The 23,271-nt window shown below is 46.0% G+C and overlaps 1 protein-coding gene across 3 annotated transcripts in view; it reads right to left on the reverse strand.

Moving 5' to 3' along the window:
• The window catches only part of ARHGAP23 (Rho GTPase activating protein 23), a 121,359-nt gene that overhangs the window by 72,452 nt on the left and 25,636 nt on the right, over window positions 1-23,271 (reverse strand). Inside the window, exon 1 of one of the 3 annotated variants that reach the window (XM_027872993.1) lies at window positions 1,042-1,185. The exons of the other annotated variants lie outside the window; for them this stretch is intronic. The gene's annotated coding sequence lies outside the window, so the exon portion shown is untranslated. Of the gene's footprint in view, window positions 1-1,041; window positions 1,186-23,271 lie in introns of those variants that run through there. 3 annotated transcript variants of the gene reach the window in all.

Raw genomic sequence — 23,271 nt, forward strand, 5'->3', positions numbered from 1 at the left:
AACTTTTTTTGGGGCAGTCATTTTGGCCATATCTTCTTGCCTCACCTACAATAGACATTGTAAATAAAGACATTCTATCACACATACCCCATCCCCATTAGGGCAACAGCCTCGTAAGCACCCACATTCGCATGCACCAGAAGAAATTAAGATCTAGATATGGGAAATTACAGGGGAAGAATTCTAGGGTCATTCAGTTGGCCAAAATTTTGACAAGTGAAGCAGCTGCGCACGTGGTGGGTGGCAATGCCAGGGAACCGAACTCAGGAATCCTAGCTCTCCCTTCCCCCCAGTTGGCACACAGGAGAATAAAGAGGTCATTGCAGAGAGCACAGAGTTCATGCTGGGCAATGTGCCCACTGTGACTCATGCCCTACCAGCCTGGTCTATCCCAAACATTGGAAATACTACCCCCCAACCCCTCTCAGTCCCTTGCCCTGAGGTCACTGCCCACTGATGGGCCATTTTGCCACCTCAGCACTTTGCTGCTGCCAATCAAAGAACCTATCTGCACCTTCACCAACAGAGTGCCAAGCAGGGAAGCTCCTACCAACCCATCCTTCACCCTGCTCAGTTTCCCTGATGCCCTGTTTGAGCATGTCCCTCCAAATATGTTCCTCCTTCTTTCATTCAAGACAACTTTAGGGCTGGAGGGTAGCAATGCCCAGTTATATCGTGGAATTACTAGTAGGTGTGAAAAACTTAAGGGTCAATGAGGAACTGGGTTTCTGGAAGCTGACTAGCTAGCCACCTAAGACCCTGAGAGACTCCACAAACCCTAAGCTTCTCCCCTTCACCCTTTTCCTATGTATCTTGAGACCCGTTTGATTGGGGGACTGCATTTGGCATGGAGATGGCACAGCTCTCTTCTCTAGAGAGAGAAAGCCTCCCAGACCCAAGAAGTGCCAGCCATTCTCCTGCCTCCAGCTCTACCCTTCAAAACATCAGTGCTGTTTTCAGGAGCAATCCACCTAGTCTCTGGGCATTAGCCCCGTCAGTGCTAGGCGCCCCCATCCCATCAGAGTCGGTCGCATGTCTCACCCTGCCCCTAGTCGCTGTCCCTCGACGGTGGGGCCCCGACAGCCGCCGGTCTTCGTGGCGGAGACTCGGAAGCCAGAGGCAGCGCGGCTCGGGGGAGCTGCAGTCCACTCCAATTGCCCTCTCCCAGCGCCAGCCCCCGCCCCCGGCCCGCTCCACTCTCCACACCGCCCGACCCACTAGCGACATGGCCCGAGAGCGCGGGGCGGGTGCGGGGCACGAGGGGCCCCGGGAGCCGTCAGAGACGAGGGCCCAGGTTTCCGGAGCCGGACGCGCGGAGGAGGGAGGGGCTCGGCATGCCCTGGAGCGGGAACAACCTCTCTCTTCTCCTCTCCTTTGGGGCTGGGGCTGCTCCGCTCCTGCTCCTCGCCCCGGCCCGCTCCCTCTGGGAGGCGAGCCCGAGGGGGCCCCCTCCCTGGCCCCCGCCCTCCTGAGCCAGGCTGAGCCGTGCTGAGCCAGCTGGAGGGTCCCGGGGTCTAGGGGCCGGAGAGCAGAGGGGGGACCCGGGAGCAGCGCCGTCACCTCCTGAGCCTCTCGCAGCTGAAAGCTCCCAAGCCTGGACACGCCAGCAAGTCAGGCAATGGAGCAAACGCCTCCCCCAGCCCAGGGCCGGCCCCCAGCCAGCCTACGGCCACACAGGCCACCCTCCTCCCCTCCTCCCCTCCCTCCGCCCAGGGAGCTCCGAGCCGCTCGAATGCACATATCACACACACACACACACACACACACACACACATACACACTGCAAAACTACTGGTCTATGCACTATGTGCACACAGTTACACGTGCACACAAGTACATACTGTTCAAATCTATACTGCCCACAGACACTTGAGCTGTATAAATACACACACTTCACACATACTGATTTGCTGCACAAATGTATACAATGCACACAAAGATGCACAGACCAGGAATCTTATCAATTGCAGCTCTCCAATGTGTACAACACACACACACACACACACACACTACACATAACCTGCACACATATACACACCACACCACAGATCTTTCTCCAAGGCACATACTAGAGACATGGCACACTATAGAGACATATCACAATATTACTCCTCATTAAACAGAGAGGGACACAGTCCTCTTCCTCCACCCCTCCATTTCCCCCACCCCTAGCATGATCTGGAAGAATGGAACTATAGTTCCCAAAGAAGAGTTGTAAATATTGCATGCACACACACACACACACACACACACACACACACACACACATACCAGTGCTATCTATCTGAAGGAACCAAATCAAAGACCCCACCCAGCTCCCAGAGGTGGCAGGGTGACAGGCAGGCAACACCCCACCCCTCCCACAATGCCAGCTGTCTGAATGCTCCCCATATCTCATCATAAATGTGAGTTTAGGGGAAAACTGAAGCTAGTGTATCTCATACCCTTAATGTTAATATTAATGAGATAGTTTCAGTTGGGGGAGAGGTCTTCTTGTCAATTACCATTGGGATAGATGCCCCCAGAAACAACTCTCCTCCCTAGACCTGTCATGTATGAGTATGCTTGTGGGTTGGAGCAGGGGTCTGGGCCCAGGGTTGGCACCATTTCTTGCTCCCATCCTCTTTTTCCAGACCCCCTCTCCCTTCTACAAAGAGATCTGAGATAGGTCTTTCTAAGGGAGAGCAGGCTTTTGACGAATGATGAGAGATAGGCATCTCCACAGCACAGACCAGCTACTCAATCCAATTTGGGCTTCCAGATTGGAGAACATAAACTAGAGAAGAATCCTGAAGGATGGGAAAGTTTTCATTTGGAACAACCGCTGAGCTGTCTAATGCAGAGTGAGTTCTCCATCTATCACCCCCTGACCAAGGCTGCCTCTGACCCTAATCATCATCCAAGCCCGGTGCCTCCCAAGTGCTATCATAGCCCGATTCCCTTGTTATTATCACTCTAAGTCAATTCCCCCAATTGGGGAGTCCAAACACAGCAAAGGAGAAAAGCTGAGACTGAAGGATGAGGGGTAGGGAGAAGATAGGAGACTAAGGGATAGAGTGAGGGGGGCACTGAAAGAGAGAAATGGGAGCAACTGGGGTGCCAAAGAGGGGTGAAACTGTGGGAAGAGAGAATGAGGGAGACTAATGGACAGAGTGTGGAGAGCCTGAAGGACAGAGAGAGATTTAGACCAAAGGCCAGAGGTTGAGAGAAACTGAAGGTAGAGAGGGGAGACTGAGGGAATGGAGAGAGGTAGAGACTAGAAGTCAGATGGTTGTGAAAAGCCTTAAGATAGAGTGAGGTAAACAGGGGGAGGGACAGAGAGTTGTAGGAGATTGAGTGTGGTAAAGACAGAGGGGCTAGAGTGGGAAAGACTAAAACAGGATGAGGGAACTGAGGAACAGAAGGTAGGGAAGACTGAAGACATACAGAGAGGAAAGAAATTGAAGGGAGAAAAAATGGGGGACACTAAGGGACAGAAGGTGGGGGAGACTGAAGTAAAGAGAGTGGAAAGAATAGGAAGAGGTAGAGATTAAAGAAGGAAGAGAGGGAAGAGGGGAGGAAGGGTTAGGATGAGGAATGTGGGGGAGGCCTGGGCTGGCCTGGGCCGGGAGTTGTTTTGTTCTCCTGTTTCCTGTTTGCAGGCTGAGCTGGGCCCCCTGTGCAGGAGTCACCCCCACCCCCACCCCCGGGGGGCGGAAGCCAGGACGGGAAGAGTGAGGCAGCCACAGGGGCTGAGTCAGGAGGGATTCAGGACACAGAAGGAACAGTTCAGCAATGGGGAGGAGTCTAGCTCCTCTAAGAATTTCAGGGTTGGGGGTCCCTCTCCCCTTCCCTGCCTTAGATCCTTCCAAGGCTACTCTCTAGGCAGGCCAGACCCTCTGATTCCAGAAGAAGGGACCATCTTGTCCTTTCCCCACCTCCACTCACACTGGCCCCTTCACCTACTGTCTATGAAAAGAACACTTTCTGTTTCAAACTTGTAATATTAAGAGGCAAAGGATTCATCCACTTGCTTCTTCTCTTAGTACACACACACGCACGCACACACACACACACACACACACACAACCCCTACTCCCCCCCCCCCCCCCACCACTTCTATCTCTCCTTCAGCCAACCCATCCAGTCTTCCTCTGCCCTGCCCTCCAGGAATACTGAGAATAAATGTACCATCCTATGAATTTACCATCCATTTAAACTTTGGTTTTCCTATTCCCTGTACTGAAAAGGCAAAGGGAGGAAGGAAGGAAGGAAACAAGCATTTATTAAGCACTTACTATGTGCCAGGGACACAGTAAGAGCTTGGGAGGATGGGGGGAATAGAAAGGAAAGTGTTGGTGTTCTCATTCTATCCCAAGCTGAGAGGTCCTGAGAATGTAACAGCCATATGTGATGCTCAGCCAGTTCCCCTGAGCTGTCAGAAGTGAGGGGTGAGGTTGTAGCAGACCAACTTCCTCCACCCCTGTTCCATCCCATTCTTCCCATCTGCCTCTAAGAAAGACTTGCTCAGAGGGGCCACTGAGGCTCACCATCTGGAAGAAAGGGGAGGGGTCTCTGGTGCCTCTTGTCCCTCTCCCTCAAGCCTCAGCATTTCCTCTGGGAAAGGAATGTGGGGTGGGCAAAGGAGGGAGGTGGGGGAAGGGGGGCCAAGCGCTTCAAAATACCAGGCGTTACTGAGATTCTATTCTGAGGCTTCCTGCCACAGGCGCCCCACCTCCCCCCACCCAACCACCTCTCTCAAGTCCTCCCCCCAAAACCAAGAATGACCCAGCAGACTTTCTGGCACCCCTCCTATTTGACCACCTCCCCAACTTTCTCCACCCCTCAGGCAATCCAACCTAATCTCCTAGGGATGAATTAGGGGAACTGCTCCTGGGGAGGAAGGGATGAGAAAATATATTACACTTCCATGCCTCTCATTCTGACCCACCTTTCCTTAGAGCTGGTACTGAGCTAGTCTTTTCTGCAGTCTAACACCAGCGCCTCTTGCTGCAACTGCTCTCTTTACAATAATATAATGTCATCTTCAAAATCTGACACTCCATTGTTTTCAGACCTCTAGTTACCCCCTCTATCATCTCAGAAAGCCCATTCCATTTTTAGATATCAATATAGATTTTTCCTTACATCAAGTCTAAATTTATAACTTTGCACTTTCCACCCATTGCTCCCACTTCCTTTCTCTCTGGCTGAGCACAACAATTTTTTTTTTCTCTTCCACATGACAGGCAGCTATCACGTTCTCTCTCTCCCCCAAATTTTCTCGTTTCCAGGTGAAATATCCCCAGTTCCTGCAGCTATCCTTATAGGACATAATCTCTAGTCCTCCCACCATCATGATAACATTCCTTTAGCTCATTAGCAAACTTTTCTAAAGTGTTGCACCCACAACTGAACATGACACTCAAAATGTGATCTGAATGTCAAAGCAGAGTGGGACTATCACCTCCGTAAAACCTGGGCATTGTGGCTTGTTTTTGTTTTTGTAGGCAATTGGGGTTAAGTGACTTGCCCAGGGTTACACAGCTGATAAGTGACTGAATCCTAATTTGAACTCAGATCCTCCTGATCTCAGGGCTGGTGCTCTGTCCACTATGCCACCTAGCTGTCCCTCCTTTTTCTTTTTGTTTGTTTTTTATACCGGGCTTTGTTTATGATATGATTTCAAGGTCTAGTTGCCTCAGCATGCTCTCTGGCTTATCAATGTCCTTCTCAAAATGTGGTCCAGATCAAGGCATAGTATAGCAGTGCTATTATCCCCATAACTGGGGACACAACTTCCTTTCATGTAGCCTTAAAATTAATTACATTAATTTTTTCAGCTGCCATATCACATGGTTGATTCATACCTAGTGTGCAGTCCACTAAAACCCCTAGATCTTTTTCAGACCAGCTGCTATCTAGTCACATCTGCCCCTTCTTGTATTTATGAAGTTGATTTTTTAAACCCAAGAGTAAGACTTTACATTTACCCCTACCAGATTTAATCTTATTCCATTTGACCCAATGTTCTACTTATTCAAGGTCTTTTCAAATTCCTTATTGTTCCCCACCGAGCTAGCCATTCTATCGTGGTGTCATCTGAAAATCAGAAGTATGCTGTCTATTCCTTTTCCCATGTCATTGATAAAAATGTTAAATAACATGGGGCAAAACAACGATCTCTGGGAAACTCAACTGGAGACCTATGAACTAACATTAAAACTATCAGTGACTATTTTGAGGATGTGACCAGTCCTGTCTAGCCACATCTCTCCATTTCTTATTTCCTGAAAGGATAACATGAGTAACTTTATCAAGTGCTTTTCTAAAATCTAAGTATCTTCTACCACCTTCAGCATTCCTGTGATCGACCAGCTTCATCAGACATGGAAATCCATTGAGTCTGGCATGACCTGTTCTTGAAGCCATTCTGGCTCTCTGTGATCACCTTTCTTTTCTGGATATTCAGTAACCATTTCCTTATCTCATTTATTCTCCAAGAGTATAGGGTGCTCAGGGAGGTCTATCACCTTTGGTGTGAGGGCTTGCCTATTTTCAGGGCTGCTTATCCCACCTTTGTTGTCCACATTTACCCAACTCTGATCTGTGGCTTATGTGGCATTAGTCCTCTTTTAAAATAAAGGTCGAACAACAACAACAATTCTCCAAGATTATAAATTTCTGGGGTGAGGGGGAGGCAATAGGGATTAAATGCCTTGCCCAGGGTCACATAGTAAGTGCCTGAGGCCAGATTTGAACTCAGGTCCTCTTGACTCCAGGGCCAGTGCTCTATCCACTTCGACATTTAGCTGCTCCCGAGGCTATAAATTTCGGAAAAGGTGCTAGTCTTCCCTTGTACCTTTATCTCAATTCTTCTCTGAGAGCTCCTTATCCCTAGTAAAATAACAAGTCTAGTCAGCATAATAATATTAATGATAGAGAAGCATCATGGCATTGTGGGTAGAGAGCTGATCTTGGAGGGGGCAGGCAGATCTGGGTTCAAGTCCTCCCTCTGACCCAATCAGGTGATATGACCCTGCATGAGTCGCTTACGCTCTTATTGCCCTAGGCAGCGCTTTAACTTTCAGAGAAGTTTCTGATTTGCAATAATAATTTACGTACCGGGAAGTTCCTTATACCAGTGAAATAAAAGTTTCAGCCCCTGTCCCTAATAATCTCAGCTGACTTTATGTAGCATTTTACAGCTTACAAAGCACATTACATACAGTATATCATTTAAACCCCACAACAATCTGGTAGGGTGGGTATTAAAGGTTTGATTATCCCCATTGAGGAAATTGAGGCTTATACAGGTGGTGACTTATCCAGGATCACACACCTAGGAAATATCAGATGTGGAGTTTGAACTCAGGTCTTTTTGGCTCTAAATCTAACTCTGTCCATTGCCCCTCATTGCCTCTCATTTGAGCCTCCTGACTTTCAATCTAGGATTTCTTTCCCCTGTCCCATGTGATTTTTATCTTTTAGAACCTTGGTGTAGAGGTGAACCTGGGCTCCACTCTCAGATGTAACAAATTCTTTACCTTTCTAAAATCAGAAAGACCTGGGAGCAAGGGTTGAATGGTCCTGTATCTTGTGTGGAGCACATGGTTTGGTTGGGGCAAAGACTCCAGAGCCAATAGAAGAACCACTTTGACATTCCTTTGGGCTGAGCCGGTGGGGGGTAGGAAAAGGAGAGAGAGGAAGTCTTGCCCAGAGATTGGAGAATGGAGGAGATGACCTTGGAAGAAGGAGGAGACCTTCCTTCTAGCCCAAAGGTCAAGAGATAGACAGTGAGAAAAAAAAGGGGGTTGGGAATGTTGATGGTGGCTGAGGGATGGGAGGGAACAGGAAGTAAGAGTGAAGGGCCCCCAAGGATCAGGAATCACCATTTTTCCTTCCTTCAATCTGATCCCCTTCCCTTCCCAGAAATGCAAGCTCAGTGTGGGTTGGGGGTGGGTTATATATCTCCATTAAACACCTTAAGTGTTTGGTCCAAAGACCAAATAATCCTGAATAACTAAATATGCAAAAAAAGACAGACAGACACACACACACACACACACACACACACACAAACACACACACACACACACACAGACAGTCACAACATTAAACACACTCTGACAGTTATAGAGTATCACAAGGGCTCAGTATACTGGACTAGCAGGGGTCCAGTGCTCGAGCACACACACACACACGCTCCAAATCACACCCAGCCCCATAAACCAAACCAATTGCGCACTCAGCAGGCATGCACAAAATGTGATACCAAACAAATTCCATACATGTTCCATCCCCATGCCTATGAACCCCTGCCCCAGTTCCCTCTTTCAAGGACAACCACCCCCTCGGTCCATTCCCCGCCCTTTTACCCCACAATGGATGCCTGGTTCCCAGCACTGCCTGTCCCATGGCTCCCCTGCTTGACGTGCCCCAACAAGCCAAGCCACTGAGCCAGCCAAGCAAGACTGTCTGCTCTCTGCAACCCTCTCTCCACCCCCACTCCATCTCCTTCCCAAGTCACAGAGAGCAAAGGAGCCCAGAGGCAGGGAGATAAACAAGGTGGCCTCTCCAGGTCCCTGAGTCCTCCTTTGGGACTTCAGTCTCCCTCTGGTTTGCATTATAGGATCACTCTTCCCACATATGCAGCACTCCAAATGATTCTCTTTCTAAGTTCCTGGGGTAACACCAGGGTTCGATTTTCATCTTAACTTCTAATCTTCTCATACAACTCTCATGATCAGGGACTTGACTACCAGCCACCAACCAGGCATCCCCACAGGCGGCTTATGAATCTTCAGCTCTTATATAGTTCCCTTCTGCCCCTATTCATTCATTCATTCATTTGCTCACTCATTCAATCATTCATTCTTTCAACAAACACTTACTGAGCACATACTACATCAATCACCATCAATCAATAAATCAACTAGCATTTATAAAGGCCTCCTATGTGCCAGGCACAGTGCTCAGCTAAGCACTGGTGAGAGACACGGAGAGGCAGAAGCAGATCTTGTCCTCAAGGAGCTCGAGGTCTAATTGGGGGGACAATATGCAAACAACTTTGTACCACCAAGATACAGACAGAATAAAGTGGCAATAATCTCAGAGGGAGGGCATTAAGATTAAGGAAAACTGGGAAAGGTTTCTTGTAGAAAGCAGGACTTTAGCTGAGACTTGAAGGAAGCCAAGAGGTAGAGATGAGGAGGGAGAGCATTCCAAGCAGGACAGAGAGCCAGTAAAAATGAAATGTAATATAATACACTGTCATGGCAGCTAAGTGGCTCAGTGGATAGTGCATTGGCCCTGGAGTCAGGAGGTCCTGAGTGCAAATGTGACTTCAGACTTAATACTTACTAGCTGTGTGAACCTGGGTGAATCACTTAACCCTGATTGCCTTAAAAATATACTCTCATTCTCTAACCCTAGTTGGATAGTAGGACAGAGATGCGTGTATATGAAAGAGGAGAGTTCTCCCCCAGAGCTCCTGGGCAATGGGACTAGGAAGGTGGGGTATGGGGGGGGGGGGTGAGGGTGGAGGTGATGGAAACTTGCAAACTACAGGCATATTTTAATTATTCCAGCAAAGATGGGAAGGAATCAGAGAGTAAAAAATTGCACAGATAACCCAAAACAACAAATGATGTAAAAGTTATTTCTATTGTATATTGCAAGGACATTGAGACATTCAGACACACAGGTACTGAGCAAAAGGTGCATAAATGGACTGGTATATGCATACACACAGATACACTTAGATACACACAGATGATCTTACACTCAGACACAATGACACACTTTCAGTGCCACTGAGTTGTCTCCCTACCCACAGAATCTGGGAGAGTGTGGGAGAGGAAGCCTCAATAATCACTGAGTTAATTCACTGGGGTTATAGTAGAAGGGGCTCTGGACAAGTAACGCCAGGCTTCTCCCATAGGACACTATAGGTTTTGTCCATCTGAGGTTCCCAGGATAAAGAGAAGAGGATAGCAAAGGCTCCAGGTTGGCCCCATCCCTATCCCTACCCCTACCCCTGCCACAGCAGTTTGAATTCCCCAATGAGGCTGGTAAGTGGGAGGGCACTTGGGGAGAGGAGGAGAAGTCAAGAGAGGGGAGGGAAGACAGAAGGAAGGGGAAGGGAAATGATCAGCCTCTCCCCACAGGCCTAGATGACCATGGAGCCCACAGCCTGCGGGAAATAAGCAGTTTCAGAAAGGGTGAGTCTTGAGTCTTACCACAAAATAAACATAAAGGCATTTTCTTGGTCATCTGAGGAAGGGGGAAGGGAAGACTTGCTTCAAATCCCCTCCCCCTTTACCAGGAAACTTTCCCAAATTAGCTCCACCCTTCACCTTTTCCCTTTCATCTCTTCCTCCTCTTCCTCCTCCTCCTCCTTCTCCTCCCCTCCCTCCTCCCCTCCCCTCCCTTTCCTCTTCTTCCTCCTCCCCCTTCTCCTCCCCCCTGGAAGCACCAATATCTGCAAGCTTCTCCCCATTCCATGGTTGTTTATAACATGTGCTGTCAGAGCTGGATAGGGCCTTAGAGATGATGGATGCAGCCCAAGTCCCTCATGTACAGAGAAGGAAATTGAGGCCCAATAAGGGAAATAAATGACCCCAAAGGCAACAAGTAGCAGAAATTGGACACAAACCCATCTTCTCATCCACAGTCCATTCCTTTCTATTACATAAATACTGCTGGGGGCCAGCTAGATGGCACAGTGGATAGAGCACCGACCGTGAAGTCAGGAGGACCTGAGTTCAAATCCAGCCTCAGACCAAACACTTGACACTTACTAGCTGTGTGACCCTGGGCAAGTCACTTAACCCCAATTGCCAAAAAATAATTAAATAAATAAATAAATACTGCCCTTGTTTATTTTTCCTCCTTCTGTCTTCTGGGCACATGACCTGGCTGCTTTGTTTGAACAGGAGTTCCCCAAAGATGGGGTCTAGATCTCCTGCCTTTGAATATCCTTTCCCTTACCCCATAGTCAATCAATTGCCAAATCTTATCATTTCTTTCTCCACATCATTTATCATATCTCTTCACTCACACAGCCACCACACTTCTGTGGGTCCCAGTCGGTTTTCTCCTGATCTATCCCAACAGCCTCCTCCTAATTGGGTCTTCCTGCCCCTCTTTCACCCCACTTCAATCCACCTACATCATAGCTACTAAAGCGATTTTCCTAAAGTATAAACCTGACTATATCATTCCCCTACTCAATAAACTTAATTATATCATTGTTGTTCAGTCATTTCAGTCATATCTGATTCTTTGTGACCCCATTTGGGGTTTTCTTGGCAAAGATACCAGAGTGACTTGCCCTTTCCTTTTGCACATTTTGACAGATGAGGAAACTCAGGTAAACAGTTAAGTGACTTCCCCAGGATCACACAGGGAGTAAGCATCTGAGGCCAGATTTGAAATCAGGAAGATGAATCTTCCTGACTCCAGGGCTGGCATTCTATCCACTGTGCCACCTAGCTGCCCCCACACTGGCCTTCTTACAGTTCCTTACACATACCACTCCATTTCTCATCTCCATGCCCTTCACTGGCCATCCCCCTTGCCCAGAATTCACCCTTTCCTTACTTTTGCCTTCTTAGATACTCTATTTTCCTTTAAAACTCAGCTTAAGTGCCACTTTCTACAGAAAGCCTTTTCTAATACCCCAGATACTAGTGTCTCTCTTATTGCTTTGTAGTTATCTTTATAGACTTATATATGTATATATTATGTATGTAACATATGTATATATGTATATATTTTGTCCCCTGATAGAATTAAAATGGCTAGCTAGGTGGCACAGTGGATAGAATGCCAGCCCTGGAGTCAGGAAGATTCATCTTCCTGATTTCAAATCTGGCCTCAGATGCTTACTCCCTGTGTGATCCTGGGGAAGTCACTTAACTGTTTACCTGAGTTTCCTCATCTGTCAAAATGTGCTAGAAAAGGAAAGGGCAAGTCACTCTGGTATCTTTGCCAAGAAAACCCCAAATGGGGTCACAAAGAATCAGATATGACTGAAATGACTGAACAACAATGATATAATTAAGACCTTAGAGGGCAGAAATTGTTCCATTTTCTCTTTGTATTACCCAGTGCCTAGCATTATATTTGGTATATAGTAGGCACTTGATAAATGCTTGTTGGTGGATTGGAGGAGCTCAGGGCATCAAGTCATTTACTACCTAAAAATACTTCCACCAGAACCTTCCCTCCATCACTCCTCCCCAGTAAGCGCCCACCTGTGATTGAGCTGGGTGTGCCCAAATACAGTTGTTGTCTCGTGTATTCTTAAGAAGGGACAGAGACAAAGGGGAGCGCAAAGGGATAGTAGTGAAGCTACGAAGGAAAGAAAGCTGAGGGACTGGGAGTACAGACAGAGGAACAAAAAAGGGGGTATTTACAATGTCCCAGTCTTAGGAAGCTCCAAGTCATGACAAGAGAGATGTGACAGGTACCTAGGACACTTTCTAAGCCTTGCAAGAGTAACACTGTTACAGTAACTATTATAAGAAAGATATACATGAACTGATAACAAAGTGAAGTAAGCAGGGTCAAGAAAACAACATGGACAAGAACTACAGCAATGCAACAAGAATTACCACCAAGAGACGATTAAAAATGAGCTTAGCCCCAAAGAAGAAATACAAGAAGACACTTCCCTCCATGGCTTGGGGGGGGGGGGCGGCGGCAGGGAGGGGAAAGCCCATGGATTTGGAGCATCGAATATAATGTCAGGTTTTTAAAATGTATTATGTATCAGTGTTGATGATTTTTTTCTCTTCTTTTTCCTTTTTTTTTTTCTCTAAACATTCTTTGTTATTAGGGATGATTCTCTGAGATAGGGAGAGGGTAAAGGATACAGAGGGAAAAATAGGAAAGATAAAAGTAAAAATCTATTTTAAAAATAAGTATTGAATGAATGAATGAATGAATGAATGCATAACGAAGTGATATGAACTTTGTGTTTGTGACTCTGGGGTCCAAGGTACACATTTGAGAGGTAGATTGTAGTGAGTGGGGTGGAGAGGGGCCAGGGGAGAGAGGGAGCATGCTGTGATGGATGAAGCCTATGGCCACTGAGCAACACAGAAGTAATTGGTCCACACATAGGTTAAACATAGGACACTAGTTCCACTAGGATGAAATTCTAACCAACTGAGCCCCTCACCATGATGCCTAAAATCCAGTCATCATCCCCATCTTTCACTGGCTCCACTCTAGACTGAACTCCAGGTCTGATTGGTGAGCTTCCCTTAAACTTACCAAGAACCAGGCCTCCATACCACTCCTTCTGCCCTTCTCACCCTCACTTTACGTGTTATCTTGCTCCATTTGAAATGTAAGCTCCTTGAAGGCAGGTATTGCTTGTACTTATCCCCAGCTCTTATCTCAGAACTTGGCATATATTAATCACTTAATAAGTAAATCTCTCAATCTATTCAGCCAGATAGATGTTTATGCACATGCAGTCATACAGGCAATGCATGTGTATATGTGTGCTTATTCATACAGCATACCTATATTCATACAGACATGTAGTGTTGTTGGAGGAAGAAAGAGGCGGGGACTTAATTCCCAGCTGGGAATTCCCAGCTCCAACAAATATTGGTTGTATGATTACGAACAAGTCATTTCATTTCTCTTAGACTTAGTTTTCTCATCTGTGCAGATAATACTTGTGCTATCTACCTAGAGTTTTTAGAGAAGTACTTTGTAATTCTGAAAACACCACAGAAATCTTAGGGGTAGCAATAACTTCTGCCCACACTAACAAAGTCAGATCCCTGTGGAAAGCAGAGCCCCCTGCTGGCACAATCCTGGCATTTTTATTCCCTCCCTCATACCGGCCAGATTCAGGCTTCCCTTATTCCTTTCTATCTCCACCTTCCTAATATCCACACTCCTCATTCACCCTGAACTCAATTGCTCAGAAAAGCCCAGGAGTTTACAATATTCACCCCACATATCCAGCCTGTGCCAAGTCTTGTCATGTCTACCTTCACCTTCTACCTCTCCCTTATGTCCCCTTCTTTCTGCTCATATGGTTGCTACCCTGGTGCATGAGCTCATCACCTCATGCTGGGAATACTGCAATGGCCTTCTGGTTGGTCTCCCTGACTCAACTCTCTCCCCAATTTATCCCCCACTTAGCTACCCAAGTGATTTTCCTAAAGCACAGATCTGACCACATCACCTTCTTATTCAATAAACTCCAGAAGTTCCCTATTACCCTCATGATCACATATGAAATGTCCTCTTTTGGCATTAAAAACCCTTCACAAAGGGGCAGCTAAGTGCCACAGTGGATAAAGCACCAGCCCTGGAGTCAGGAGGACCTGAGTTCAAATCCAGCCTCAGACATATAACACTTACTAACTGTGTGACTCTGGGTAAGTCACTTAACCCCAATTGCCTCACCAAAAAAAACCCCAAAAAACAAACCAACAAACCTTCATAAATAGGTTTTACATGGCTACACATACATAACCTATATCAAATTACTCACCGTCTTTGGGAGGGGGGAAGAGAGAGAGGGAGAAAATTTAAACTCAAAATATTATAAAAAATGAATGTCAAAAATTGTCTTTACATGTAATTGGAAAAAATAAAATACTATTAAAAAATCCCTTCATAACCTGACTCCTTCCTACTCTTCCAATCTTCTTACACTTTAAGATACAGCAATACCTGTCTTCTTGCTGTTCCTCAAACAAGACATTGCACTTGTTGTCTTTAATGCTCTGTGACTTTTCACTGGCTGTCCCCAAAGCCTGGAATTCTCCCCCTCTTCCCTTCTGCCTACTTTCCTGGCTTCTTCAAGATTCAGCTCAAACCTCACCTTCTGTAGAAGGCCTTATTCCCCATCTCACCTCTGCTAGTGCCTTCCTTTTGAGATCTACTCCGAGCATATTTTGTGCAAACCTAATTGTTTACCTTGTTGTTTCCTCCATTAGGATATGAATTCCTTAACAGCAGAGACAGTATTTTTTGCCTTTCTTTGTGTCCCCCGTGCTTAGCACAGTGCCTGGCACAGAGTTGACTGAATAAATGCTTGATGACCAACAGTTAGAGGGGAGGCAGAGAGGCAGCAGAAAACAACAATGAACTTAGAGTCACACCTGCTCAGTTATTTGCAGTCGTGTCTGACTCTTTGTGACCCCATCTGGGGTTTTCTCGGCAAAGACACTGAAGTGGTTTGCCATTTCCTTCTCCACCTCATTTGACAGATGAGGAAACTGAGGCAAACAGGGTGAAGTGACTTACCCAGGGTCACATAGCTAATAAGTGTCTGAGACCAGATTTGAAATCAGAAAGATGAGTTTTCCTGACTCCAGGCCTGGTACTCTGTACCCTATGGTACTACTTAGCTGCCTCCCAAGTGATGGCACATGAGTTCAAATCCCTCTTACTAGCTGTGTAATCTTGGGCAAGTCATTCATCTCTCCAGTTTCATATGTAAAATGAGGGCGGACTCATGAGGTTGTACTGGTTGACTTTTTTGAAGGCCTTCTAAGCTCTCGAGCTGAGCTACAATCTAGGATGCTAAGTTAGATCCTCGGGGAGAAGAAATAATAGAAGAAAGCTAAATTCCCATCCCCAAAACAACCAGATTATTTAAGCAGAGGAGAAAGTCAGTCTGTCAGATCTGGGTTAGGGATAGGGACAACCCTGCTTAGGCAAGGGAAGGATGGAAATGACCTCTCAAAGTTCTCCAAACTATAGGACAGGGCCTCCCGGAGTCATTGATCCCAGAATGAAGGGACCTCAGAGACCTTCTCTAGTCCCACTTCATCATTTTACTGATGAAGATATTGAGACCCAGAGAGATGAAATAATTTGTCCAGGGCCACCCAGCTAGAAAGTAGCAGCATTCCAGGTTCAGTGCTCTTTCTCTGCAATATTTGCCCAATCTTCCCCACCCCCACCCCCCCGTCTCTATACTAGACAACTCTTTTTTCCAGGCTGACATGGAAGAGACAAAGGGGAGAATTCCAAAACCTGGGTCATTCTGCTCTGCTACCAGGGTCATTTGGTAAATCCTTCTGGTTTCATGACCACCAGGAGAGAGATGAGCCCAGGCAACAGGTGCATGGGCAATGAGGAATAAGAGGAGAAGTCACACAGAGCCAAACCTAGGCGACACCTCCCTCTCTGGGCAGGTCTAAGCAGCTTCCATAAGTTTCCTCAGGGCACCTGGGGCTGCTTGGTAAGGAGTGGTTCTCAGCCCTGCCCCTGAAACTACCCACCCCCTCACTCCAGTGCCTGCCCAGTCTGTACCCAAGTCAGCCCGTCCTTCTCCTCTCTGTTATCACTCAAAAGACTTTCTCAAGCACGAGCAACCATCTCCTTCCACCTTAAACTACAATGCCAACATCACCCTCATCTGAGGATCTCCTCCGGAGAAGGTGATTCACCAATAGCAATATCTCCTAAGCACAAGAGCGCCACCATGCAGATGAGATCCTGAGTTGAGTACCATCCCTAGCCCCAGCTGTCCTCATCCCCTACCACCGGGGAGATCAGGGCAAGGGGGTGTTGAGAGAAGGGCTGTCTGAGAGGGATTGAGTGAGGAAAGGGAAGAGGAACAGGCATTTTTAAAGTTCCTACCATGTGCAGAGCACTGTTAAGCATTTTACAAACAGTATTTCATTTTATCCTCAAGGAACACCTTGAAGAACACACTTTCAAATTAAGGACCTTCTCACAATATGCCTGGTTATGGGCCAGGAATTCTAGAAATGGAAGGGGTAAAGATCAAGCACCCTCCTCTGCTTAGTACAGGAATCACCTTCTTCCTATTCATCCCCATCTCTCCCTACTACTTCCCTCCTTTATTTCTCTCCCCTCCCCCCACACCAAAATTATCTTGTAATTTGCTTATCTGGGCATATGTTACATCATACTATCACTGCCACCTTCAGTAGAATGTAAGCTCCTTGAGGGCACAGAAAGTTTCCCACTAGTCTCTAACATAATGCATTGTGAAAAGTAGGAGCTTAACAAAGGCATAAAAACTTGAAATGAGTTTGAGATGTCTCCCTCATCCTCCAAATACCCATGCATGCCTCTGCCTTCCTTTTCCCTGGCCACTGTCAACCAAATAGGTACATCCTCTGCTGACCCACGGAGACACCTGTGGAGAGGTAGTAGACGTCAACCCTCAGCTCCAAGACTCCATGCTTTCCCCACTCTTCAGATTCCTAAATTTCTGGTAGAGTGTGGACCTGGAGTCAGGAAGACCTGAGTTAGAATCCTCCTGCCTCCTATACTAGCTGTGTGATCCTGGGCCAGTCATTTAACCTCTATATGGGCACAAACAAAATAGAAATGAGATGATTTTAGGAGAGAGGGAACTAGCAGCTAAGGATATCAGGAAAGGTTTCACCTAAGAAGGTGGAATTGACTGGACCTTGGAGTATGTGAAGGTGAGTAATATATTTAATGAGAAGTCTGCAAAGATAGGTTAGGACCAAGCTGTAAAGAATCTTAAATGAAAGAAGGGGAGCAGTTTATATTTGATTCAGATGTAATGGGGAACCACTAGAGAGTTTATGGAGCAAGGGAGTGACATAGTCAGACCTATACTTTAGGAAAATCACTTTGGCAGCTATGTGAAGGATGGCTTGAAGCTGAGAAGACTTTAGAGACAGGTAGCTGGGTAAGGAGGCTATTGCAATAGCCTAAATAAGAGGTATTAAGGGCAGCTAGGTGGCTCGGTGGATACAGCACCAAGCCTGAACTCAAGAAGACCTGAGTTCAAATCCAGCTTTAGACACTTAATGTGTGACCCCTAGGCAAGTCATTTAACCTTGTTTGCCTCAGTTTCCTCATCTGTAAAATGAGCGGAAGGAAATGGCAAACCACTCCAGGATCTTTGCCAAGAAAACAAACAAAAAAAGGGGGGGGCATGAAGAGGTGGACACCACTAAAAAATGATTGAACAAAAAAGGGCCTAAACTTGGGTGGCAGCTCTTTGGGTGAGAGAGAAGATGACCCATTTCAGAGAAATTGTGGAAGTAGAAAAGACCAGATTTGGCAACTGATTGGAGAGATGGTGGAAGGGAGAAGGAGGAGCCAAAAGGGAGGATCATGAGATTGTGAACTTAGGAAACTAGAAGAAAGATGGTGCCCTTGAAAGTAGAAGAGGGGTAGGTTTGGGGAAAGGCATAATGATTTCTGTTTTAGACATGTTGAGTTTATCAAGATGCCTATGGTCCATTCAGCTCGAAATTTTCAGTGGGCAGTCAGGGGTCAATAGAACTAGAGCTCAGGGGAAAGGCCGAAACTGGATATACAGATCTGGGAGTCTTTGGAATGAGACCAAAGGAGATGATATGCATAAAGTTATTGGTAACATGAAAGAGCTGCTAGATTTTGATATGTTTTTATATATTTCCCCTTCCCCACCCCCACACAATTTTGTTCCCTCCGCTTTCCCCCTTTGTAAGTGTCCTAGAGGCAGGAATTATTTCTTGTTTGGGATTTTTTTGTTCTTTGAGCCCTTAGCAGAGTGCCCTGCACAAACGATTAATAAATGCTTGTTGAAATTAATTGAACATTTCCTTTCAGAGAAGTTCAGGGATATCCTGACCTCAGGAGACCTAATTCTTCTAGGTTAGACCCCCATGTGAGACAGGGAAAAGGTCTGCTTCCTATCTGTCTGTTACCCACCAATCTTCCCTAACCTGCTCCCCATTTCCTGAGCTGTTTCCATCCCTAAGGAAAAAATAGGAAATGTCAGATAGCAGGATCTAGATTGGGGTTTCAGGAAAGAAACTCCATTTTTAATTATCCAGGGGCATGATACACAATGGATTATCCAAGCACCTGGCTTTTTCTCCTTCTTCACTTCTGTGAAGTGAAGCAGATGTGGGCTGGGAAGAGGCCTTGATTAGACAGAGTTGCTCAATTATTATCCCTTTGCAAATAACTCCCAGATTTATTTATCTAGTCTCAGTCTCTCTCTTGAGCTCCAATCCCACATAACCAGCTACCTATTGGACATTTCCAAATAAATATCTGCTGGCTCTAATTTGTTCAGTTGTTTTAAAGTTGTGTCTGACTCTGTAACTCCATTTGAGGTTTTCTTGGCAAAGATACTGGAGCAATCTGCCATTTCATTCTCCAGCGCATTTGACAGATGAGGAAACTGAGGCAAACAGGGTAAAGTGACTTGCCCAGGGTCACACAGCTAATAAGTGTCTGAGGCCAGATTTGAACTCTGATCTTCCTGACTCCAGGCCTAACATTCTATCTACTACGTCACCAAGCTGCCCTCAGCTCTTGTTTAGAAACCTCAAAATGTTCAAAACAAATCTCATTCTCTTTTCAGCAAAATCTTTCCCTCTTCCAAACTTCCCTTTTACTATATAAAAACACCACCATCCTCAGTCACTCAGGCCTGAAACCTCATTGTCATCCTCAATTCCACTCTCATTCATCCCATATATCCAATTATTTGCCAGATTTTGTCTTTTTTTCCTACTTTTTAAAAATTAATTTATTTTGAATTATCAACAATCACTTCCATAAGCTTTTGAGTTTAAAATTTTTCTCCCCCTCCCTTCTCACCTCCCTTCCCAAGACAGCGTGCAATCAACATCTCATATATGTCTCACTCTGGTCATCATAGTTAAGGCTCTCGTCACCTCTCTTCTTGACTATTTTCATAGCCTTCTAATTGGTCTCCCTAACTCAAGTCCCTCCCCATTTATCCTCCACCCAGCTGCCAAAGCAATTTCCTTAAGTGCAAATATAACCAGGTCACCTCCACCCCCTCAGACTGCAATGGCTCCCTATTACGTCCAGGAGGAAATATCTCCAGTCATTTGTTTAGTATTTAAAACCTTTCCTGAATCCTTCCTACATTTCTTATCTTCTTCTTCTTTGTTCCCCTCCATGCACTCACTCTGTTACCCAGAGACACTGGGCTACTCACTGTTCTGTGCACAGGACACTCATCCCTTTTTACTGGCAGTCCCCCATGCTGGGAATGCTCTCCTTCCTCATCTCAGCCTTTATGTTTCCCCAGCTTCCCTCAAGACTCAGCTCAAATGCCACCTGCTGGAGGAGACCTTTGCTGGTCCCCTTAACTGCTAAAACCTTCCATCTACTTTGTGCATATCCTGTATGGACAACCCATAAATAAATAGTGTGGGTTGTCTCCCCCCTTAGATCATGAGAGCAAGAACTGTTTCTTTCTTTCTTTCTTTGTATCCACAGTGCTTAGCACAGTGCCTGGCTCATAGTAACTGACGAATAAAATGAATGTTGATTGATTGATAGATTGCCAGATACCTAACACACACATCCATATCTTATTGTCCACCACCACCACCACCTTACATTGCCATGAGCTTGAAGTCAAGACACCTGGATTCTAGTCCTGATTCAATCATTAGCTATGTGACCTTGGCCAAGTCATTCCCTTCTCCAGACTTTAGTCTTGTCCTCTGTGAAATGTGGGGGGTGGACCAGTTGATCTCTCAGGTCCCTGTCAACCCTGAAATGAGAAGGCTAAGAGGAGAGAAAGAAAAGGCTGGCAGAGAGGGGTGGGGGGCAGCATCCCTGGGGCCAGACATCAGAAATGTCAAGTATGTGAACCATGTCAGCCGACTGAGCTATGAATAGAACAGGCAGGGCCATCTGGGGCAGTACCCCCTCCCCCTGCCATGCTAGAGATGAGGGAGGAGGGGTCACGAAAGGGAGCTTGAGGAGTAGGGCAGGAGGGAGGGAGAGCCTGTTTTGAGATTCCTTAGACAAGGATAATGGGAGAAGGGGGAGAAGAGCTAGAGACCAATATGTAAGTAAAATACAAAGTAAGTCCATAGACATCTCTGATTGGGGAGTCTCATGAAGGAGACACTCTTAGCCCTTTCTTAGAAGCTGCAGAGCTGGACACTATGCAACTGAGAGCCCTAAATCATTTACCCCACAGCATGATGGCAGCAGGGTGGGGGTGACACTAGGTGACACATACCAAGCCCTAGGATCTGTCAGACAAGAGGGCCCCTGCCCACAACATTCTCCAGCATACACGTTTCTTGGTTTCTCTTCCACACATGTGAGACGGTTGCACTATCTGATGACTTGCAACACCCCTTCTATCCCTAAGGTTCTAGGTTTCTGGGAAGCAAGGCTGTGGAGACAGAGTAGAAATGAAGGAGGAAGAAAGCAGCATGAACTCTTCAGCCCATACCTTAGTTCTTTCCTAACCTCTCAACACACAAGTTCCCATCGTGATGCAGCTGAAACCCATTCTACAGATCAGGAAACCAATGCTGGGAGAGGTTAACTAACTTGACCAGGGTTACACAGCTAGGAAATGCTTGCTATGGAATTTGAACTCAGGTCTTCCTTGACTCCAAGTCCAACACTTTGTAACAGTAAAGATCAATTGATTCCATTAATCACTCAATCACCCTAAAAATTTTAAATATCTGACAAGCTATTATGCCCTGATACCTTAACCAGGTAAGAACACCTCTACTGAATCAAGCAATAAAGGCTTTAGAATAGGTGCAAAAAGTTGTAATCAATTTTGCTTAGTCATTTTCAGTCGTGTCAGATTCTTTGCGACCCCATTTGGGATTTGTTTTGTTTTTTGTCAAAGATATTGGAATAGTGTGCCATTTCCTTCTCCAGCTCATTTGACAGATGAGGAAACTGAGGCACACAGGGATAAGTGACTTGCCCAGGGTCACACAGCTAGTAAGTGTCAGAGGCCAGATTTGAACTCAGGAAGATAAGTGTTCCCGACTCCAGGCCTGGCACTCCATCCACTAAGCCACCTAGCTGCCTTTGACCATTGCCGTTCAGTCATATCAGTTGTGTCTACCACCTAATTGCCCGGTGCAACCAATTTTGAAGTCCTTGAAAGCTTTCGGTCAATCAGCTGCCACCTACAGAGCAGGCAAGCCTGCCTCATGGAAGCTCCCTGAGAGGGAGACAGGACACAGCATTTGCCAGGCAAATCAAACCAGCATCACCATCTCCCTCTCAGGCCTTGATGGAGACAGCCCAGGACCCTGAACCTTGGAAACAGGAATGCATCCAGTCTAATTCCCTCAGCCATCATCTTGGGAAGCAACATCTGTGGAGATGTAGCCTGGCAAATGCTCCTATAGGGTCTACAGCCATAGCTACTGAAAACCTAGAAAGTGAAGTTCTTGCCACTAAAATCCTGGACACTGTCAAGTGATTTAACATCAGAAACTGACATGTTTTTATTAGTGGAAATAACATTAAAGAAGAGGTATTGTCATCTGCTTTGCCGTTGTACCCTAAAAACCACGAGACATTTCCATCTGACTTGTAGCTAAAACCTTCCCTATATGTTTGACTCTTCTTGGGAGCTGGGTCTGTCCTACTTTTCTATGTGTATCCTGAGCATTTAGCATGATGCTTTACATTCAGTAAGAGCTCTATAAATGTTTTATTTATAAAGTTATTATTGAATGGAATAGATTGATATTGCCCAGGAAGTATACAAAGATTAACTGAAGAGATTTGGTCATAACCTACGGAACTTGTATAAAATCAGCAAGATAGTTTGAAATGGAGCATTGGAGTGCTTGGCAGCCTAGATAATAGAAAAGAATAGAGAGGGAATCCCTCGGCAGGGGAATGAGCGAGAAGATTATTCTGGATATGACCCCTCTGTGTCTTGGTCTCCTTCTCCTTCCCCTCCTTAATCAAAGAAGGGCCTTGTGAACTTTGACAGGCCAGAGGATTTGAGATTTCCCATGGCATCCTAGTCCTGACATTGTCTCTGTAACAGTTCATGCAATGTCTTCATCAGGAGCTAAGGTCAAATTAGACACGCTGAGGAAAGGTGACCTCTACAAAGAGTCCAGCAGAAAGTTATACCATCTCTCAAGAGGGGAACATCTAGAGAACTCTGGCAAATGGACCCCCAAGAGGGGCAAGTTAACGCCTTTGGCACCATGCTCTGTGCCTACTTTCTCCTATAATCTGTAGGTACTTGTGGGAAGCATGTCACAGACTTTTAGAGGGAACGTTTTGTTCCTACTGTTAAGCCCCCCTAATAAGTACCCCCTAATTAAAGGATTATTAGGAGTCTGGCTGGCTAATTGATTTATTTTTGTTGTTGTTAGTCATTTCAATTGTATCTGATTCTTCGTGAACCCATTTGGGGTTTTCTTGGCAAAGAGACTGGAGTTGTTTGCCATTTCTTTCTCCAGCTCATTTTATAGATGAGGAAACTGAGGCAAACAGGGTTAGTGACGTGCCCACTTGAACTCAGAAAGA

Source organism: Vombatus ursinus, unplaced genomic scaffold, assembly GCF_900497805.2.
Source record: "Vombatus ursinus unplaced genomic scaffold, bare-nosed wombat genome assembly UNPS02014801.1, whole genome shotgun sequence".
Classification (NCBI taxonomy): domain Eukaryota; kingdom Metazoa; phylum Chordata; class Mammalia; order Diprotodontia; family Vombatidae; genus Vombatus; species Vombatus ursinus.